Consider the following 10,982-nt stretch of genomic DNA (forward strand, 5'->3'; position numbering starts at 1 on the left):
TACTGTGGCCTAGGCATGCATGCAATGTTATTGGAGCTTTTGGGAGGTGAAAACAGCTGTTACCCACTTAATTTCGGACCCAAATCGTTGCTGTTCGCGGATTCTGCACCTGGGTTTATTGGCAGCTCCAAAGTTTGCCCATTTGTTGCAGTTTTGGTCCCTGTACTTTGGTTGCGATGATTTGGCCATGAATCTTGACTCGTAAACCCCCGAATCTGGTTTTTAAGAACCCTTGGACATTTACCAACATGGTAATGTCCTCGTTTAACTTTGCGCTCGCCCGAAAAGCCATAAAATTCGACGTTGACGCTTTTAACCCCTCAAGTACGGTTTTGGCCATAACTTTCTCATATGATAACGAAACTTCATGAAATTTTTACCACATATTCTAGTGAGTATATTTTAGCTTTACAAAGCTTCGGGTCTGCCAAAAGATCACTCAGAGGTATAAATTCAACATGTTGACACTTTTAGCCCCTATAGTTACGGTTTTGGCCATAACTTTCTCATACGATAACGAAACTTCATGAAATTTTTACCACATATTCTAGTGAGTATATTTTAGCTTTACAAAGCTTCGGGTCTGCCAAAAGTTCACTCAGAGGTATAAATTAAACATGTTGACACTTTTGGCCCCTATAGTTTGCAATACTTCACTTTTGTGCAATTTCCGCGTCGTATGATCCATGAACCATCCGTTTAAGGTTATAAACATTATGTAGGGTTATCATAGAGCCTATTTATCCATTGTTGACACTTTGGACCCTTATGTTCCATAGTTTTCACTGTTTGTCACTTTTAGTCCCTCTAAGGTATGTTTTCACATACCGGAACCTTATGACACGTGTCAAGACATTATTGGACGAAATTTATGATAACCACGTGTCAAGGCACTTTTGATTGGGTTTCAAAATAAGTGGGGCGGTGCATTTATGATAACCACTAGCCGACCGAAAATAAGTGTGGCGATGATGATATAATTGGGCGGTGGAGGTGACTTGAGTTAATTGAGCGGCAACAGTGAATGATTTTCTTTTTTTAATGGGGCGGTTCAATAATGAGGCTGATTGGGCCTTTATTTTAACACTGTCCGACAATATTTGTTTTAATGTTCTTCTTTTATTGAGCTACTACTATATCAAACAAGTGGGCGGCAGGTCTTCAAATTAATAATAGGGCGGTGTTTATCAACCACTAGGATTGGGCCAACAATCTGCGATGATTCAGAAAGTCACATGTAGAAGATGACATATATGCGAACCAACATGTGACATTTATGAGCGGTCCACAGTATTACCAAAAAAGCGAGCCAGAAGATGTTATTTTGGAGCGATCCTCAACTAATTCCTATGAGCGATCCAACCATGTTCATATAAGCGATTTAACCAACTAATTTTGGAGCGGTTCAGGTATGTTCAAATAAGCGGTTCAAGGTATGTACGAATGAGCGGTTCCAATTCGTCCGGATGAGCGATCCAAAGCTGAAAATTGACGCGAATTCGGACCGAAAAACCACGATTACTCCTAAACGGCTTGGAGTTTTGAGCTGAAACTTGGTAGAGTTGTAGATCGGTTATAGGCGCACAACATATCCAAAAATCAGACGAAACTGACCGTGAAAACCTGATCGATTCGACGAAAATCAGTAAAAACCGTAAGAATATGAAAAAGATGAAGAAGAAGAAGAAATCGGATCTGATTCTGATGTAATCCTGTGCGAAAACGTGTGAAAGATCAGTGCAATCGAGCTCCTGCTCTGATACCACTTGTTAGGACCGGTTTGACTCCGAAACGATTGCGTAATCGAACGTGTGACGTGCGGAATCCGTACACGAACGTGACCGAACACACGAGACGTAATATAAACGTGATTCTATTAACGAATCTGAAAACGTACAGCACTTGAATCACGAATAACTAACTTTCTCTCTCTAGCTTTCTCTCTCTAGCTCTAGAAACCTCCAAGTTGTGAAAATGACAAAAGCTCCAAAAGTTCTAAACTAGAAGCCCTAGAGTTCTATTTATAGGCCAAGGCTTTTAATGAGGTTTCCCATTAATTACAGTTATGCCACCTTGCCTTTTTACTAACTAAACTTAATGTAACTCTCGTTTTCTTCGGTTTTCTGCTACGGACTAGATTGACGGAGGCGATAGACAAATAATGCACTAACAGATCCTTATTCTGAAGGATAAGTTCTATGGTGATTCTCCTCAGGATCCTTCATCCTACCATGGGTAGCCCACTTCTTGGGTAGATCCTTCCCATCAGGGATAGAATCTCTTCTCACAAAAAAGAAGCGCCGCTTCCAGTTGGTATCATTCTTGGTGGCTTTGAAGATTGGATGCTCCTCCCCAGGCCTTCGTTTGAACAGATAGCGATGGGAACCAAAGGTGGTAAGATCATACAGTTCTCCTAACTCAGCCATGCCTAAATCTATCCCCTCCTGCTCGATGATCCTTTCAAGGGTATACAAAACCCTCCAGATCATCGGCATGGCTTGGATGTAAGATATGCCGGTCAGGGAAAAGAAGGATTGGGTGAAAGCTGGAAAGGGATATGTGTAGCCTATGGCAAACGGGGTCACAGGGAAGGCAACCCATAAATCAGAAGTGTGATCGCTCAGGGCAGTAGGATCATAGGGTTTGAACACGGTGTTTGCGGGAAAACAATACCGGACCCTGTCAATTTGAGGATCGGTGAAAATGCAGCGTTCTTTCTGGTGATCCTTAGCAGGGGAGTTCCGGAGCAACATTTTGAACGAAGTAATTGAAAAAAGAAGGAAAACAGAGCAAGTAAAGAGAGAAGATGAAGAGGAGAATACCTGTTTGATCTTCTGAATGCGGTTATAAAGGGAGTAGCTCTGGATTTTAAATGCAAACGATCATATCTATATTTCCTATTTATAATGATGATTTTGCAGGGGTGTCACTTCTGTGACGTCATAATGCAACGGATAGTTCGATGATAACGGCTATAAATCCGTTGAGTTTGTTGCAGATAAGATCAAGAAAACGTAACTCGTTAATTTTAAATTTTACTCCTTATATTTTGGGGGCAATTGTTAGGGGAGGATTTTCTAACAATTAGTGATCCTTATTTGCTATCCTAATAATGATCCTTACTTCTGTGACAGATAGTGATCCTCAGAAGAGCTTCAGGATCAGGATCATGGATCACCCTAAGGATCCTCATACTAACGATTGGCTGTTTGTGTTTACTATTATTTTGCAGGAGTATTGAGCTTGACTTGGTCTTGGGAACGTTACTATGGAATATTCCACGGGTATTTCGCACACATTTGAATAGAAATGGACGTTGTGGAGAACGTGGGAGCATGGCACAAAAGTCGGACAATTAGTTAGCTTAGTTAGCTTTCATTTTTAAAGGGGTGACGAGCTAAATTTAGAACACTTAGCCATTTTCAGTTACACACACACTCTCGTGCAATTGCAGTCTCAAAGCTTTCATTAAACACTTAACAATTCTCACACTTTCACACGAATAACTATAGTGATCCTTGTACTTAGCTCGTCACTATCCGAAGTTGTAAACTTTTATTGATTTATTTGAGCTTGGTGATCGGTAGTTTCCATCACCCGAGGTTTTTTATGCCGGAGATCTTCTAAAGATCAAGGGCTCCTCGTATAAATCCTTGTGTTGTTTGTGCAATTTGCATTGAAGTGATCCTTACTATTGTTCTTCATTTCAAGCATCATACCCCGTAACTAAGAGTTTGGTTGCATTATCCTTATTAGATTTTTGACCAAAACAGAAGTCAAGGGAGCAATAGCAATCAAAGTATCCTCCAAGGGATGTCTTGGAGGCAAGAGAGCAGGATGTGGTAGAAATCCTCATGGGTCCTGATGATCCTGAATCCAGAATCTATATCGGATCGGGGATCCTTGGCAAAATTAAAGAAGATCTTGTATCCTTCCTCAAAAGAAGGAAGACTACCTTTGCATGGAAACACGAGGATATGACAGGTATATCTAAAGATATTATAACTCATAAACTTGGCATTGACAGGTCATTCAAACCAATCCATCAAAAAAGGAGGAAGTTTGCACCCGAAAGAAATGCCATTATCCAGGAAGAGGTAGAGAAATTGCTCCGGGCAGGTATGATTAGAGAGGTCAAGTATCCAAGATGGTTGGCCAATGTGGTTGTTGTTCAAAAGAAAAATAGAAAGTTGAGGGTATGTGTCGATTTCACAGATTTAAATAAGGCATGTCCCAAGGATCCTTTCCCATTACCCCACATTGACTCCATGGTGGATGCAACGGCGGGTCATGAACTGTTGACTTTTATGGATGCTTCATCTGGATTTCAACAAATTCAGATGGAACCATCTGATCAAGAGGATACGGCTTTTATGACTCCAACCGGTATATATTGTTATATTGCTATGCCGTTTGGATTAAGGAATGCAGGTGTAACATATCAAAGGCTGGTGAATATGATGTTCAAGGATCAGATTGGACAAACTATGGAGGTTTACATAGATGATATGGTGGTAAAGTCCATAAAAGCTGAGGATCACCTAAGGGACTTGGAGGAAGCATTTGATATCCTTGACAGATATAACATGAAACTTAATCCTTCAAAGTGTCACTTTGGTGTTAAAGCGGGTAAATTTTTAGGATACATGGTGACCAAGAGAGGCATTGAAGCTAGCCCGGAACAGATCAAAGCCTTAGTGAATATCAAATCTCCTGCCAATGCTAAGGATGTCCAAAGGCTAACAAGCAGGATAGCAGCTTTGAACAGATTTATATCCAAATCCTCAGAGAAGTGCAAAGAATTCTATGATATCCTAAGGAAGAACAAGAAATTTGAGTGGACTGAGAAGCATGAGAATGCCTAACGAGCTCTCAAAGATTACCTATCCTCAGCCCCAGCCTTGATGAAACCAGAGAAAGGAGATGTGCTATCCTTATATCTTGCAGTATCCTTAAAAGCAGTAAGTGCAGTCCTTGTTAAGGATCACGAAGGTACACAACATCCTGTCTATTATGTAAGTAAGAGTTTACTTGATGCCGAATCCAGGTATTCACACCTTGAAAAGCTTATTCTTGCATTAATCATGGCATCTACTAAGTTGAGACATTATTTTGAAACTCATGTTATTGTTGTTAAAACTAATTTTCCAATTAAGAATGTCCTCAGGAAACCAGAGATGTCAGGAAGGATGGCTAAGTGGGCAGTGAAGCTTAGTGCCTATGATATAAGATATGAGCCTAGGACAGCCATCAAATCCCAAGCATTGGCTGACTTTGTGGCTGATTTCAGTAGTGATTTACAAAAAGAGGCTGAGTTAGAAGTCCAGCAACTAGAGGAGACCAAGGATCCTTAGATACTCTATACTGATGGATCCTCAAATGTCAAAGGCACAGGGCTTGGAATACTACTAAAATCGCCACAGGGGACATAATACCCCACTCTATAGCTTGTGAGTTTCAAACCACTCACAATGAGGCTGAGTATGAAGCCTTGATTGCTGGTTTGCAAATTGCTAAGCATATGAGGATCAGGTATCTTGAGGTACATGTAGATTCATTATTAATTACAAATCACTTTAATGGATCCTATGCTGTTAAAGGTGAAAAGCTAACCAAATATTTAGAGATAGTCAAAGAATTGGCACTCTCTTTTGTTTCCTTTAGTTTGACACAGGTACCAAGGGAAGAAAATACAGAAGCTGATGCATTGGCTAACTTAGGATCATCCTTGAAGATCCCGGAGGATATAAGTATCCCCATTATCCATGTCTTGGCTCCTGCCATCGAGGATCATGTGGCCATGGAAATAGGGGAGGATTCTGCAATTATCCCTAGTGAGGATACTCAGTCTTATTCAGGATCATGGACCTCACCAATCATGAGATACTTACAACCCGGAGAGATTCCTATAGGAGAAAATCCTAGGGCTTTCAAAATCAAGGTATCTCAATTCATAATATTAAATAAAATACTGTATAAACGATCTCTTGCAGGACCATATTTAAGATGCATTGAGGATCCTGAAATCCAAGAAGTCCTAAAGGATTTCCATGAAGGAGATTGTGGAAACCACACTGGGGGTAGGGCATTATTCTCAAGGATTCTGAGGACAGGATACTACTGGCCAACTATGAAGAGAGATGCTGTGGAGTATGCTAAGAAGTGTGATCCTTGTCAGAGACACAGCAATATCCTTCATCAGCCGGCTGAATTTCTACATCCTATATCCTCCTCTTGGCCATTTATGAGATGGGGTATGGATATAGTTGGAAAGCTCCCTAAGGCACCTGGTGGAAAAGTATTCATGCTAGCTATGACTGATTACTTCTCGAAGTGGATAGAGGCTGAAGCTTTTTCCCAAGTCAGAGAAAAGGAAGTGATATCCTTCATTAAAAGAAATATTATAACTAGATTTGGTATTCCTTCTGATATTATATGTGATAATGGTTCCCAATTTATTGGGGGCAGAACTACTAACTTTTGTGACAGCTGGGGGATTAAGATGATAACATCAACACCAGTCCACCCACAAGCTAATGGTCAGGCAGAATCATCCAACAAGATCATAATCAACAATTTGAAGAAGAAGCTTGGATCCAAGAAAGGGAAATGGGCAGAAGAACTACCTTATGTGCTTTGGGCTGATAGGACAACCCCTAAGAATGCTACTGGTCAAACGTCATTCTCTTTGGTATTTGGGGCAGAATCAGTGATCCCAACAGAAATGGTGGTTCCAACTGCTAGAACAAGTACCCGTGATCCTGAGGAAAATGATAAGATCTTGGCTCAAGACCTGGATACTATTGAAGAAATCAGGGATCTAGCTAGGATAATGATGGCGGTTATCAACAAAGAATGGCTGGTGCTTACAACAAAAATGTCAGGATCAGGAAATTTCAGATTGGTGATATGGTATTAAGGAAGGCATTTCAGAATACCACCAATCCTTCTGATGGAAAATTGGCACCAAAATGGGAAGGCCCTTATTTGATTGAAGCTGAAGCAGGAAAGGGGGCATATAGATTGCTGACCATGGAAGGTGATTTGCCACCAAGAGCTTGGAATGCTGTCCATTTGAAGAAATATTTCATGTGAGTAGGATCCTTATGGCACAGATGATCCTTACATTAGGGGTATCCTTGATGGATCCTTAAAGCATCAATGATCCTTACTCTGGTAATGTCCTAATCTTGAACTATTTCATTTCCTTATTTTCTCATATAAGGATAAGGATCATGTGTCCTTTATCCTTCTCTCACATGATTTTGAGTTTTGAAAGTTCAGGTATCCTTAGCAAAGCGTTTATTATCTACAGAAGCAATCCAGTTCCTTGGGTTTAACCCCAGTTATTTGGGCTTGACCCCAGTTCCGCCTGTAGCGCATGATGATCCTGGTATAGTTCAAGGAAGTGGGACCAGTACTCGCTTTAGGGGCTGATAATTCCATTGTACTGGCTATACCTAGGATCCTACGTATAATGGTAGACGTACCATACATCCGTTCCTAAGGTTTCTAACGTTTTCACGTTAGCTAAGGTTTTGGCATTGTCATGTCACTAAGTTTGGATAGTCGCCAGTTAGGGCCATACTCCAGTTTACAAACGATCCTTGGGCTTGTTCCCAGTTATCCTTGGGCTTGTCCCCAGTTATCCTTGGGCTTGTCCCCAGTTATCCTTGGGCTTGTCCCCAGTTGCTAACTCTTATCTTATGTTGGCTTAGTCCCAAGTTATGCTCTATTTCAGGTCCTTGAAGTTAAACAATTAGGGATCCTTGATCCTTACTTATCTCCAAGGTTTATCTTGTAATTGTCCTGATTATGGTACTAAGGGTTAGGATCCTAACTTGGATCCTCAGGTATGATCCTTAACTATTTTTAGTTCTATTCATTGTTTATTGAATAACCCTTGAAATTTGACAGCTAAACTTGTGATCCTTAAAATATACTACTTTTTGGGATTCTTCAACTATAGGATATTTGATCATGGATCAGATCCAAAACTGCTTTTATACGTAGGATCCTTAAATATTTTCAACCTGACTTATTCAAAACTGCTTATTTAATAACTGCTTACATCAAAACAATTGAGAATTAAAGAGACAAAAAGGATAACAACACAAGATAAGCGACAAAAGATTTGTGACAACTCGAGTTTCCGAGATTCTATTTTCGCATTTATTGCACGTTATTTGTTTGTGTTGTTTGTTTACACGACTAGTTGTTTCGCAACGGAACACGTTTTGTAATATGTTAAAGTCGTGTTGGGAAGGATATGTTATAATTGATGTGCTCGAGTGTGTTTGCTGATATATATAATTGTAGGTTGGTTAATATATGTGTTGTTTGAGTAGTAAAATGGATCGCATGCCAAACATCCCTCACGAAAACACCCATGGCCGAAAACACTTCAAGTGTTTTCATCCACTACTCCCCCAACGAAAACCAAACGGGCTTTAGGCCCAGTAATGAATCACGTAGATATACATTCTGATCACAACCTTTACGAGGAGATATATTCGACAAACCCTAGACACCTATCGCTATCTCTCTCGTTTTCTTTTCTTTGAAACCCGACGGCTGCCCTCCCATTGTTCGAAGCTAGATCTCTGGTTGATCATTCTGAGTCGGTTAGTGACTTTCACAATTAGTTGTTTCAGATCTGATTATATTATTATGTTGTTGCTTGTGTTCATGAAAGAACCAGATATGATCGATCAGTTATGTAACTGTATACGAAACATGATAGGGTTGAGTGATTTGTCTTGTATGATATGAATGTGGTCAGAATTCGAAAACAGATTAACATGCCGATAGTGTTGATTATTTGATATGATTATGCTAATTGACTGAATGATCATGTTAACCTGTTCGTATTAAATAGTGATTGAATGTTGATGATTGTCATAAGATAAATCATATGATTACATGAGTCCGTTGATTGAAGGTTGGGTGATGTAGATAATGTAACCATAGGATATTAGGGTGCTGGGTGTGTAAATGATGTTGTTGATGATGATGTATCCCACCGAAAACCCAATTCCCAACGAAAACACCCTGGTGTTTTCGGCCCAAGAGGGATTTCGATCCAAAGGGTTTTCGCCACCTAGGCGATTTCGTCCAACAGGTGTTTTCGGCCCAAGGAGATTTCGCCAAAGCCTTGATTGTCACATGTGATTTCGTGAAGTTATTCAGTAACATTGCTGGTTTATTTAGTTAGTTAGTTTATTAACTTGGTTAAATTATTTATCTTGTTAACTTTGTTAATTCTGTTAAGCTCATAACATTACTAGTTTATTAACTCCGTTAAGTTAGGTTGATTAATTCAGTTAATCAATTAACTTTATTAACTCTATTTACTCAGTTATGATATGTAACTCTGTTAAGAGTGTACCCCTTATTAACTGTGTAACTCTGTTAGCTTAGTCAACCTGTTAAGTTTATTAACACCGCTGAACATGCCAATTATGTTTAAATGTTAACTGGATTATGTTAACTAGATTAGGTATTTTAAGCTTGAATTGCATGATATTGACTTACCGCTTAGATGATACATGATGTTAACTGCCAAACGCACTTTGTGTCATATATTGCATGCGAAACTTTATAAACTTGAACTGACATAGAATACGTGCCTGAAATAGGACTTGATTGATTTCTGGTGAGCGCATAACTTAGCATACCGAGCAAACCAAGGTGAGTTCACACAGCCAAGGCATGGGGTTCCCGGGTGGGAATGGGATTGGATGACTCATTGTGTATACTCAGATGATAGAACTGAACGATAAGATACGGCTAGACTAGTAACACTTATTGAACTGATCTTCGCACACCTGCCAAGGGTTGGCCGCGATATTATGACTGACTTCGCATACCTGCCTTAGGAAGGCCGCGAACTAAATTTACTAATCTTCGCACACCTGCCTGGGAGGCCGCGATACAAATAAACCTAGTCTAGAATACTTGGGAAAAACATTCCCTAATATCTTCGCATACCTGCCTGGGAGGCCGCGATGGAAACTAATACGATACATGACATAACGAACAAACATACTATTACTCGCACTATACTATTACTGAACTATTAACTGTGAGCTCGCTCAACTAGTTGTTGACTCTCTGCTGCATGCCTTGCAGGACCTTAGGTACTTATGGAGCTTGCACAAGGAGGAGCGGGTCGTTATGGAGCATGGATCATGGATGCCATGTTAAAACGTTTAAACAATCAAACTTAACATTACTTTGGTTTACATTTACAAACTTTGGATTTTCATTATTTCGCTTCCGCTATTGATACTGTGTTTGGTTTAGAACATCAATTGTATTGAATTGGGTTTTACAAACTATCTTATTTATATTATGCTATGTTCAATATGATTGATGGCTTGATCCTGGTCATGTCACGCCTCCAAGCGGTGGTACTCCGCGTGTGGATTTTGGGGGTGTGACAAGATTAAGATTTTATTTATTAACAAAAAGACTAACCCTTAAAAGGTTGTCAAAATTACCTACCCCGAGCATCTACCAGTAATACGTGGCCCGTCCGCTGGGGTAGGTAAAGGGTGTCCATGATAATAAGTTCTAAGTAGTGCAGGAATATAAAGGCGGCATGATCACAATGGCTTCATCCCCCAAACAGAGGATCCCTTCACCATTTGCAATCCTACCTATTGTCTGAAGGATCCTAGATCCTTAAACCTAAACCTATTGTTCAACAAACAACCATCAAACAAAAAATATTGGGCTCCGGCTATGTCTAGAAGTTTCCATCATCGCCCAATCCTACAGCCTAAACCTTCGCTGCATCACCACCTCCGGCTCCACTTGCTTCACCACCTTCACCCTTGCCTCCAGCCTCAATGGTCAGGATCTCTTCAGCCTCTTCTTCATCCTCCAGTTCAGCCAGCCTTGCCTTCCAGCCCTCCACATCCCAGGTGCTCTTGTCAAAAGCAGGATCCTGAGCTTCCAGGGCCATTTGCAGCTTGGTT

Source organism: Helianthus annuus, chromosome 17 (genome assembly GCF_002127325.2).
Source record: "Helianthus annuus cultivar XRQ/B chromosome 17, HanXRQr2.0-SUNRISE, whole genome shotgun sequence".
Classification (NCBI taxonomy): Eukaryota; Viridiplantae; Streptophyta; class Magnoliopsida; order Asterales; family Asteraceae; genus Helianthus; species Helianthus annuus.